The sequence below is a fragment of the Zophobas morio genome, unplaced genomic scaffold, assembly GCF_036711695.1.
Source record: "Zophobas morio isolate AGI-343-1 ecotype UQ-CSIRO unplaced genomic scaffold, CSIRO_AGI_Zmor_V1 ptg000054l, whole genome shotgun sequence".
NCBI lineage: Eukaryota > Metazoa > Arthropoda > Insecta > Coleoptera > Tenebrionidae > Zophobas > Zophobas morio.
The window spans coordinates 2,813,910-2,826,448 of NW_026972159.1; the positions used below are offsets into that span (position 1 = coordinate 2,813,910).

General features: G+C 34.7%; 1 protein-coding gene and 1 non-coding gene across 3 annotated transcripts in view; both read right to left on the reverse strand.

Annotated features, from left to right (window-relative positions):
* Sli (slit) overlaps nt 1-12,539 on the reverse strand; it is a 435,804-nt gene that overhangs the window by 362,569 nt on the left and 60,696 nt on the right. The window lies entirely within an intron of this gene.
* On the reverse strand, nt 3,432-3,504 carry Trnaa-ggc (transfer RNA alanine (anticodon GGC)). Its single transcript has one exon. It is a non-coding gene; the product is annotated as a tRNA-Ala (tRNA).

Below are 12,539 nucleotides of genomic sequence, written 5' to 3' on the forward strand. Positions count from 1 at the left end.
TAAAACATCAAAAATTTGGAAAGTCCAAAAACTGAAAAATTTAAATGTGAAAGAAAACTGGAAGATTTGCAATATCGTGAAATTGAAGAAACAAAAATGACAAACTCAAAAATTGCAAGCCGAAAAATTGAAAAAATTGAAATTAAAAAAGAAAAAATTACATAATCGGAACACTGAAAATTCGAAAAATTATAAAAATAAAGAAAATAAAAGACCGAAAAATTGAAGAATCGAAAAATTAAAATATTACGGAACAGAAAAATTAAAAATCGAAAAACTAAAAAGTCGAATAAACGAAAAAGTTTTAAAACCCAATAATTAAAAAATGGAAAAATTTTAAAATCGTGAGTTTGAAAAAGTGAAATATTTTAAAAATTATTATTATTACATATTTAAAATGAAAACTACAGAAATTGCAAATCATGAATAGAAGAAGCGAAAAATTGAAAAAGGAGCAATTGACAAATTTAAAAATTGAAAAATTCAAAACCGAAAAATTGCAAATCGAAAAACTGAAAATCCACAAATTTAAAATTTTCATATTGAAAAGAGATAAATAATAAAATCAGGAAACGAAAAATTCAAAAAATAAAGGACCAAAAGGAAAAATTGAAGACGTGGAAATTTATAAAATATCGAAAAATTGAAAAATTGCAAATTGAAAACTTGTAAAATTGCATATCGAAAAATTGCAAAATCTAAAAACTGAAACATCGAAAAGTTGGAAAATCGAAAAACCGAAAAATTTAAAAATGAAAGCTCGAAGAATTGCATATCGTGGAATTGAAGAAACAAAAAATTATAAAATCGAAAAACTGAAAGATCGAAAAATAAACATAAAAATCGAAAAACTGAGGAATCGAATAAATGAAATAGTTTTGAAATCCAATAATTGAAAAATTGAAAAATTCTATCTGAAACCGAAAAAGTGAAATATTTTTAAAATTATTATTATTACAATACATATTTAAAATAAAAACTAGAAATATTGCAAACCAAAAATTGAATAAACGAAAAATTGAAAAATTCATTAAACTAAAAAATCTAAAATTGAAAAAACGAACAATAAAAAATCTGAAAGTTGAAAAATTAAAAATCGAATAATTGAAAAAATAAAAAAAATAAAAAACCGAAACGGGAAACTGTGAATCGGCAAATTGAAGACATGGAAAAACTGAACTATTAAAAATTGAAAATTCGTGAAACGCCAAATCGAGAAATTCCAAAATCTGAAAATTCAAACATCCCAAAGTTGGAAAAAAACGAAAAATTTAAAAATTTAAAAATGGAAACTCCATGAGTTGCAATCGTAAAATTGAAAAAAACAAAAAAAAATTAAAAAATGCAAATCGAAAAATTGAAGAAACGAAAAAATTATAAAATCGAAACAAAAAATTGCAAATTGCAGAACTGAAAAATTTATACTTAAAAATTCGAAAAATTGCGGATCGAAGAATTGGAGTGAAGAAACAAAAAAAAATAATACAAATTGAAGAAGTGAAAAATTCAAGTTAAAAAAGCTACAGAAGTTATCAGAAAGCAAAATCGCAAACAATTTTTATAGTTTTTCAAAGAAACAGGATTTATTTATTGGAAACAGAAATTCTGTCAAAACAATCAAGTGGCAGCAATAAATTTTCAGAATTTGAATAAAGACAACCTGAAAACTTTACTGTGTGTAACTTATACGGCATCATGAAAAAACGAACAGTCAATAAATTGGTTCCCTCGCTCAAAACGGGCCGACTACATTTAACTTTTATAACGACTACGACCGGTACAAATAGACAAAGAAAACGTAAACAGACAGCGACACAACTCGGAAGCAAAGTTAATATTAACGACGAAATTTTTCACCTGGAAAACTCAATCATCTCCAAGGAGCCCGCCATTTCCAGAAGCACGAAAATTAAAGGTTGGATGACCTTTGAAACTATATCAAAGTTGCACTCGCGCCCATTAAATGAAAGTCTATTCAAAGCTATAGCTGCTCCCGAGCAGTTAATTTCGTCTTAATAACATAAATGTCAACTTTAAAACTAGAAAGTTCCTATTATGAAATTGGAAATTCGCTTCGTTAGAGTCAAATTACCCTCGATTACCTGCCAGTTATAACCCAGAAACAAATCCCCGCAAGAAAAATCCGACGCATCAACCACGATTATTACCATTTCTGCGCTCGACAGGGGCAGCAATTAGACGAATATTAAAAACCCCGACGTAATTCCGAACCTGCTTTCGCTCGAGAAATCAAAGGAAGCATCTGTAAGCAATAAAAACACGCTCAAGTTCGCGTTTTGCGAATTCTTTGCGTCATTTCGACAAATGCCGTTTAATCTCTCGCGGAGCACAGCTTCGACTGTATTTATTTTTTGCGCCCCGTCCTCGGGCCGGGCTTAATTCGGCCGCAACAAAGAAATAATAATGGCGCATGTTTTCGTGAAAAATTTACTGCGAGGGGAGTTCACCAAGGGAGAATGTTTTCATAAGAAAATTCGCCTCCCCGAAGGATCCTATTAGAAAATCAATCACTTTCATCTTTCTATAAAGTCAGTAAACGTAAACGGGTATCGCATTCCACTAAAATGCCCTTTCTTCCCCGCAGTTTCCAGTTTCAATGGATGCCTGCAGATGAGAGCCGCGCTAATATTTCACCGATTTGCCGCAGACGGGCATTTTGCACTTTAAATGCTCCCTGGAATTACCGAAGTTGTGGAATTCGTTGCGTTTTGCGTTATTTCGCTCGATGAAAATACAAACACGGCAATGTGGAACGAAACGGGAAATTCGGGACCGAAATCTTACTAAAAACTGGCAATTTTTGCTTTTATGTTTGTCATTTTTTGACATTTATCACTGTGGTCTATTCACAGACAACAGTAAATTAATGTAGTAAATGTTATTTAAATTTTATAAAACAACATACTCTTTCTTAAGATTCTTTGAAACTCCTTCAAAAACAATAATCAAGAGTCCTCGAGATTTTTTTTTATTTTTTTCAAAAATGAGACACCATAATCTTCGAAGATTCTTTCAAATTCTTTCGAAAACAAAACACCATGCCTCCTCAGAGTCTTTTCAAAGTCTTTTAAAAACAAAATACATACATGAAAATAATTTGATGATTACGAAAGATTAACGTTTTTTTTTTACTTCCCGAGCGTAAGCTAATAAGCAAGTATAGTAAACGACTCGATGGGACGAATCACCACTTTTATATTTTCTCGACGTTTCATGGCCCCTAGAGTACGAAAAAAGTAGTCTCTCGTTTCCGTCTGTCTATCTGTCTGTCTGTCTGCATTCATTTTTATCAGACATGTAATCTCCGAAACTGCTGGACCCATTGTTGTCAAATTTTGTGTGTACATTAGGAATATCATGAATTCTATGTTTATTTGATTTAACTTGAAGGTAAGCGAAGAATAATGTAGCTGCTCCGGTGGGAATCGAACCACACGTTTCCCGCTTGCCAGGCGGGTGCCCTGACCACTAGACTACAGAGCGGCTTATCTTTCTTCGTTTATCAACGTGTTATTGTGCCGACACAGATATATAGTCCTATAAGGGTGATGGACGAATTCGCTTTGAATTTTTCTCTGACCGTCTAAATTTTTATAAAAACATAATTCACGGTATATTAACAGTTTACCATTAGCGTAAGGCATCCGCGGGTTCGCTTCCAAACTTGGCCTTTTGTTTTTTTTTCTTTTTCTTTCGCATTGTGTATTATTATTATCTATGTTTATGACGTCATAACAAATTTTTTATTGATGAAATTACCCCACTTTTTCGAAAAGGTGAGAATACGCCCCTCTTTATTTAAAATGTAATTTAAAAATGTAAAACCTTCTCAGAGGCGCCAAATCTCCTTTTTTTATTGTGAAACTTTCTCGGAGGTCCCAAATGTCTTTTTTTAAAATGTAAAACCTTCTCGAGGGCCTCAAATGTATTTTTTTAAGAATGTAAAACCTTCTCGGGGGCCCCAAATATCTTTTTTAAAAATGTAAAACCTTTTTAGGAACGCCAAATGATTTTTTTTATTATGCAAAACCTTCTCGGGGACGTCAAATGTTTTTTTAAGAGTGTGAAACCTTCTGGGAGGTCCCAACTGTCTTTTTTTAAAATGTAAAACCTTCTCGAGGGCCCCAAATGTATTTTTTTAAGAATGTAAAACCTTCTCTGGGGCCCCAAATATCTTTTTTAAAAATGTAAAACCTTTTCAGGAGCGGTAATGTTTTTTTTTTATTATGTGAAACTTTCTGGGGGTCCCAACTGTCTTTTTTTAAATATTAAACCTTCTCTGGGCCGTCAAATGTCTTTTTTATAATGTAAAACCTTCTCGAGGGCCCCAAAGGTATTTTTTTAAGAATGTAAAACCTTCCCGGGGACCCCAAATATCTTTTTTAAAAATGTAAAACCTTTTCAGGAGCGCCAAATGTTTTTTTTATTATATGAAACCTTCTCGGGGGTCCCAACTGTCTTTTTTATAATGTGAAACTTTGTCGGGGGTCCCAACTGTATTTTTTTTATGTGAAACATTCTCGGGGGTCCCAACTGTCTTTTTGTTAAAATGTAAAACCTTCTCGGGAGTCCCAACTGTCTTTTTTATAATGTGAAACTTTGTCGGGGGTCCCAACTGTATTTTTTTTATGTGAAACATTCTCGGGGGTCCCAACTGTCTTTTTGTTAAAATGTAAAACCTTCTCGGGAGTCCCAACTGTCTTTTTTTAAATGTAAAACCTTCTCGGGGCCGTCAAATGTCTTTTTTTTAATGTAAAACCTTCTCGAGGGCCCCAAATGTATATTTTTAAGAATGTAAAACCTTCTCGGGGGCCCCAAATATCTTTTTTAAAAATGTAAAACCTTTTCAGGAGCGCCAAATGTTTTTTTTTATTATGTGAAACCTTCTCGGGGGTCCCAACTGTCTTTTTTATAATGTGAAACTTTGTCGGGGGTCCCAACTGTATTTTTTTTATGTGAAACATTCTCGGGGGTCCCAACTGTCTTTTTGTTAAAATGTAAAACCTTCTCGGGAGTTCCAACTGTCTTTTTTTAAATGTAAAACCTTCTCGAGGGCCCCAAATGTATTTTTTTAAGAATGTAAAACCTTCTCGGGGGCCCCAAATACCTTTTTTAAAAATGTAAAACCTTTTCAGGAGCGCCAAATGTTTTTTTTTATTATGTGAAACCTTCTCGGGGGTCCCAACTGTCTTTTGTAAAATGTAAAACCTTCTCGGGGCCGTCAAATGTCTTTTTTTTAATGTAAAACCTTCTCGAGGGCCCCAAATGTATTTTTTTAAGAATGTAAAACCTTCTCGGGGGCCCCAAATACCTTTTTTAAAAATGTAAAACCTTTTCAGGAGCGCCAAATGTTTTTTTTTATTATGTGAAACCTTCTCGGGGGTCCCAACTGTCTTTTTTATAATGTGAAACTTTGTCGGGGGTCCCAACTGTATTTTTTTTTATGTGAAACCTTCTCGGGGGCGTCAAATATTTTTTTTTAGAGTCTCCTAAGATTTTTTTCAAATCCATTAAAAAACTAAAAACAAGTCACCACAAAGATTCTTTCTAATATAAAGCACCAAGATTCTTTCAAATTCTTTCACAAACAAAACGCCAGTCTTCCCCAGGACGTTTTCAAATTCGTCCCGGATTTTTTCAAATTATTTCAATAAAAAAATACAAGGAAACCTGAAAATTCTTTTATATTCTTAAAAAAATGCAGACGAAGTGCTTCTTTCAAAAACAAAACACCTCCAAGATTACTTCAAATATTTCCAAAAACTAACAGGAGATAATAAAAATTGTTTCTAAAATAAAACACCAAGATCTTTTCAAACTGCTTCGAAAACCAAACGCCAGGCCTTCTCAGGATTTTTTCGAATTCTTCTCAGATTTTTTCAAATTATTTCAATAAGAAAATACAAGCAAACCGGGAAATTTTTTCACATTCTTAAAAAAGATACTACGATTCTTTAAACTCCTCTAAAATTAATCGAAGGTCTGCGAGATTTTTTTTTCCAATTTTTCCAAAAATGACACATTAGGGTCTCCTAAGATTTTTTCAAATTCTTTAACAAACTAAAAACAAGCGACCACAAAGATTATTTTTAAAATAAAGCCACAAGATTCTTTTAAATTCTTTCTTAAACAAAACACCAGACTTCTCCAGGATCTTTTCAAATTCGTCCTTGATTTTTCCAATTCTTTCGATTAAAAAATACAAGGAAACCTGAAAATTCTTTCAAATTCTTAAAGAAATGGAGACTAGGTGCTTCTACCATTCTTTCAAACTCCTTCAACACCATCATCATGGGTCCGCGAGATTTTTTTCAAATTTTTGCAAAAATGAGACACCAGTGTTTCGTAGATTCTTTCAAATTCTTTCAAAAACAAAACACCTGAAGCCTCCAAGATTACTCCACATTTTTCCAAAAACTAAAAACGAGGGATCAGAAAGATTGTTTCTAAAATAAAACACCAAGGTCTTTTCAAACTGCTTCAAAAACCAAACGCTACCCCTTCTCAGGATCTTTTCAAATTCTTCTAAGATTTTTTCAATTTTTTTCAATAAGTAAATACAAGCAAACCGGGAGATTTTTTCACATTCTTAAAAAAATAGACTTCGATTCTTTAAATTCCTCTAAAATTAATCAAGGGTTTGCGAGATTTTTTTTTCAATTTTTCCAAAAATGAAACGCTAGGGTCTCCTAAGATTTTTTCAAATTCTTTAACAAACTCAAAAAAAAGACCACAGATTCTTTTTAAAATAAAGCCACAAGATGCTTTTAAATTCTTTCGCAAACAAAACACCAGACTTCTCCAGGATCTTTTCAAATTCGTCCTTAATTTTTCCAATTCTTTCAATAAAAAAATACAAGGAAACCTGAAAATTCTTTCAAACTCCTTTAAAAACAAGCATCAAGGGTCCGCGAGATTTTTTTCAAATTTTTTCAAAAATGAGACACCAGTGATTACTAAGATTCTTTCAAATTCTTTCAAAAACAAAACACCTGAAGCCTCCAAGATTGCTTCAAATTTTTCCAAAAACTAAAAACCGTGGGTCAGAAAGATTGTTTCTAAAATAAAACACCAAGATTCTTTCAAATTCGGCGACAAACAAAACAGCAGACCAGAGGGTCTTTTCAAATTCTTCCCAGATTTTTCCAAATTCTTTCAGAAACAAAATGCAAAGAACCTTCCAAATTATCTTGTATTAAAAAAAAAAGGAAACTAGAATTCAAATTCATTCAAATTCTTTTGAAGACAAAACACCAGAAGCCCTCAAGATATTTTCAATTTTTTTCAAAAACTAAAAACAAGGGCATTTTTTTTTTTAATAAAAAATTAAAATTCTTTCGAAAACAGAATACACGAAATCCCAAGATTCTTTCACGTTCTTAAGAAAAAGAAGACTCGGTCCTCCTGCGATTCTTTTAAAATCTGTGTGGGCGCTAATTAAACGGTCGTCACAAAATTCTCTTAGAAAGTTCAAACTTGTTTGGACTGTATGAGCTGTTGCGCCATCATGCTGAAAACACCCATTCATCATAAATCTCAAACGTATAAAAATGGCATGAACTGGTATTGGCTTTGCCCCGACTTCCCCTACACCTCCAGGTATTGCGGTCGACCCGATACGATTAAGCGTGCTTATTGGCTCTATAATTAAATTTACTTGTCATTTTAAGCGGCCCAGCGCCGATTTATAGTCCTCTCTTAATAATCACTTATCTGAAGTTAATTTATAGATGGTAATTTTATAGACGAATAGCAATTACGCGGACGCGGTCAAAGCAAACATCTTCTTCGTCGTAAATTACTGGAACGAAGAGAATTTGAAAAAAGTGTGAAGCTATAACGTTTTATGTGCAGTAAAAGTGGCATCCTTGTCATTTTTTATTTAGTTTTATGTGGAAATAGGCTGCCGAGTTTGCACATAGGCGTCGCTTCTTTGCTAAATACCGATCTCGAAGATGCTTTATATTCGAGGGCGACTATCGCATTTGCATTTTATAATATTAAAACCCTGACATTTCTACCCGTAATTGGATTTAATTGAAGACGGCTTAATGCTTTCACCTTCAAGGATATTAATATTTTAAGAATCATCTATTATTTGGACGTTAAGTCCTTGTGTTAATGGAAAGGCTCGTGATGGGAATGAAAGATTCAAAACGAGACGATACGATCTTTTGTTTTGGTAGGTCGCAGTGGACGTAAAAGCGTCCGGACGGGTCCATTATTACGAATTTATTTTTTTATCTGTTAAAATGTTACCCAGGGACGGATGGGTCGAGTCTATGGCTGGACAAATACTTAACTGTACTTAATTCGGTCGCCTCTCTTTTTTTCGACGAATATTTATATAATTACCAGTTCCTCTCCGAATTCTTATTAAAAATATAATGCCCATCCTACATCATCGCGCAACTATTTTTAACGAGGTGTTCTTAACGGTCCAATCCGATAATTCCTGCGAGTACCTAATTGATCAAGATTATCGTGTAACCGGTGAAAACCTTCCGATATAAAAACGGTTTTCTTTTCACAAAGCCGCAATAAAATTCGTAATGAAACTCAAGGAATACGGCGTATACATCGCCCGTATGGCGCATTAAAATTCCATTTATAAAATATTTAATATCATTGCCCCAGGCACCAGCATTAAGACATATTGAAGTCGATTTCGAGACGGGACATAAACTCTTCTTGTCGCACGAAAGTACGCATTAAAATGTCGGCGTTGTTGACTTAAAACTTTTTAATATCAACTATCGAATTGATTTTGTTTTGCCATTAAAGCGATATTAACTTTAAGAATACTGCAGCCATAATCGTTAAGGTGAGATATTATGTAAAAGCCTTGTCGACTGCTTTATACGACTCAATAAAATTTTATTTTATCCGAGGAGTATATTTTCTTTGGCAACTTTCGTTAAATTGCGTCCAAGTTCTTTCCGTATTTGCTCGCAAATGTATACACTGTAATTTCGACATCTCGAGTGTTTGCTCTCGTGGCCATCAAAATACTTGCAGCCGCTCCAAGTCGAAGCTTTACAATCGTGTCACCAAAAAACCAAATACGAAATAGAAAAAAAATGAAATTAAACGCCTGTCGACCTTGTGCCCGGTGCAAACACACTTTGGCACCGCTCTGCCGTCAATTAAAACCCTCTATTTCGGTGGCCAGAAGCCGTTTCGTCGGATTCGTAGTCCGATTTTGCGATCGTCAGTCACGTGCAGGCGTGCGTCGGTATTAATTTGTTTGTTTGTGTTTGGCTTAGTTATAATTAGCGTAAAATTGGGAAGCTGAGGCGAAAGCGTCGCGGCGCTCCGCTCTTGAAGCCAGACGGATTTTAAAATGCATAAAAATATTTGCAAAACTAATTATCGCCGCTGTCAGTGGCAGACACTGTGACAAACCGTAATAACCGGGGGAGGTCAATCAAAACAGATTGGATACAAAATAACGACTGAGGTCTCCAGAGGAGGATAAAATCGGGCGAGAGACGGAGAGGGAGAACAGGCGTCTGCACGCTAATCGGGCTTTAAATTAACCGCGTCGCACATGGTTGATATTAGCGGCTAAAAATATGGACGCGGTTTCATATCGGCCAGGATACATGTTAATGCGGGAATTGAGATGCACTTGGGGGGATTATTCTTGGAGGATTCGGGCGGACAGTTAACAGCCCGGCCCGGTGGCGGACGTATCCGGCTCTCTAGTGCGGATTTTGATTAATTGGAGGAGGTGAACGACCAAACGCGGTTTTTTGCTTTAGGTCGACTTGAAACTCTGATTTGTGGCTAATTTGGCACCATTGGTCTTAAAATTTACATTTTTTGAATTTAGGTGCTTAGAAGTCAGGAATTGAGCTTTGCACCAATCGATTCCTTGGAGTTTTTTAGTCGTATAGCGTAATTTTGAGGCTGAACTCTGATTTCGTTTAAAATCGAAAAACTGATATATCGAACAGAGTAATTTTCTAGAAGGATATAGGCAACGTAAAAATTAAAAAAAATTCAAGAGACTTTCGACACTTTTCCTGAACCCGCATTCTTATTCCAGGAGTTCGAATTAGTAAAGAAACCAAGTTTGGATAAGCTATGTGCTTGTATAAATTAGACAGTCTAAAATTATCGAAATCCTGAAATTTGACGATGTCGCAGAATAACTTGAAAAATGAAAAAAGCGTTTTTTGAGTATAGATACTCATAACTTGAGAAACTAAAAGATGTAGCTTTTCGAAGTCTGCAGCAATCGATTCCTTGGAGTTTTTTAATCGGATTGTGTAATTTTCTGACAGAACTATGATTTTGTTTAGGATTGAGAGACTAATATATCGAACAGAGTCATTTTCCGAAAAAAATTCAGGAGGCTTTCTACACTTTTTCTGAGCCCGGATTCTTGTTCCAGGGGTCCGAATTAGTAAAGAGACAAAGTTTCGATAAGCTATGTCCCTGAATACATTGACAGTCGGAAATTATCGAAATCACAAAATATTTCCACAAAAAAACGTGAAAAAATTAAAGTCTTCCGATCGACCTGAAATTCTGGTTTCTAGCCTATCTAGCACCACTGCATCCAATTATGCCATGAGGCACTCGTCATATTGTAAATTTTACCAGAAATCGCAGGTTTTCCGGATCTGAAAAAACGTTTTTTGAGTTTAGGTTCTCATAATTCGAAAACTGAAAGAGATAGCGTCTTGGAGTTTGCACCAATTCATTCCTTGGAGTTTTTTTGTATTGTGTAATCTTCAAGCAGAACTGTGATTTCGTTTAGGATTGAGAGACTAATACATAGAACAGAATCATCTTCCGGAAGGGTAGGCAACTCAAAAATTAAAAAAAATTCAGGAGATTTCCTACACTTTTTCTGGGCCCGGATTCTTGTTCCAGGGGTCCGAATTAGTAAAGAGACAAAGTTTCGATAAGTTTTGTCCTTGAATGCATTGAAAATCTGAAATTATTGAAATCCGAAAATTTGGTCGCACAAGCATGTCCCCAAAAAAACGTGAAAAAATTAAAGACTTCCGATCGAACTGAAATACTGGTTTCTGGTCAATCTGGCACGACTGCATCCAATTTTGCATCAGGCACTCGCCATATCTTAAATTTTACCAGAAATCCCAGATTTTCCGGATTTTAAAAAATGTTTTTTAATTTTAGGTTCTCATAACGCAGAAACTGATAGAGAGAGCGTCTTGGAGTTTGCACCAATAAATTCCTTGGAGTTTTTTAGTCGTATTGTGTAATTTTCAAGCAGAACTGAGATTTCGTTTAGGTTTGAGAGACTAATATATAGAACAGAGTCATTTTCCGGAAGGTTGGGCAACTCAAAAATTCAAAAAAATTCAGGAGGCTTTCTACACTTTTTCTGAGCCCGGATTCTTGTTCCAGGGGTCCGAATTAGTAAAGAGACAAAGTTTCGATATGCCATGTCCCTGAATACATTGAAAGTCTAAAATTATTTAAATTCGAAAATTTGACCACACAAAGCATATCTCCAAAAAAACGTGAAAAAATTAAAATCTTCCGATCGAGCTGAAATTCTGGTTTCTAGCCTATCTGGCACCACTAAATTTATTTTTGCCGTAAGGCACTAGCCATATCTTAAATTTTACCAATAAACGCAGATTTTCCGGATCTGAAAAAACGTTTTTTGAGTTTAGGTTCTCATAATTCTGAAACTGAAAGAGATAGCGTCTTGGGGTTTGCACCAAGTGATTCCTTGGAGTTTTTTTAGTCGTATTGTGTAATTTTTAGACAGAACTGTGATTTCGTTTAGGATTGAGAGACTAATACATCGAACAGAGTCATTTTCCAGAAGGGTGGGCAACTCAAAAATTCAAAAAAATTCAGGAGGTTTCCGACACTTTTTCTGAGCCCGGATTCTTGTTCCAGGGGTCTGAATTAGTAAAGATACAAAGTTTCGATAAGCTTTGTCCATGTATAAATTGAAAGTGTGAAATCATCGAAATTCGAAAATTTGACCACACAAAATATGTCCCCTTAAAAACCTGAAAAAATTAAGGTCTTCCGATCGACCTGAAATTCTGGTTTCTAGCCAATCTGGCACCACTGCATCCAATTTTGCCATGAGGCGCTCGCCATATCTTAAATTTTACCAGAAATTGCAGACTTTCCGGATTTGAATAAACGTTTTTTGAGTTTAGGTTCTCATAATTCGGAAACTGAAAGAGGTAGCGTCTTGGGGTTTTCATCATTTGATTTCTGGGAGTTTTTTAGTCGTGTTGTGTCATCTTCTGGCAGAACTGTGATTTCGTTTAGCATTGAGAGACTAATATATCGAACAGAGTCATTTTCCGAAAGGGTGGGCAACTCAAAAATTCAAAAAAATTCAGGAGGCTTCCGATACTTTTTCTGAGCCCGGATTCTTGTTCCAGGGGTCCGAGTTAGTAAAGAGACAAAGTTTCGATAAGCTATGTCCCTGAATACACTGAAAGTTTGAAATTATCGGAATCCGAAAATTTGACCACACAAAGCATGTCCCCAAAAACACGTGATAAAAT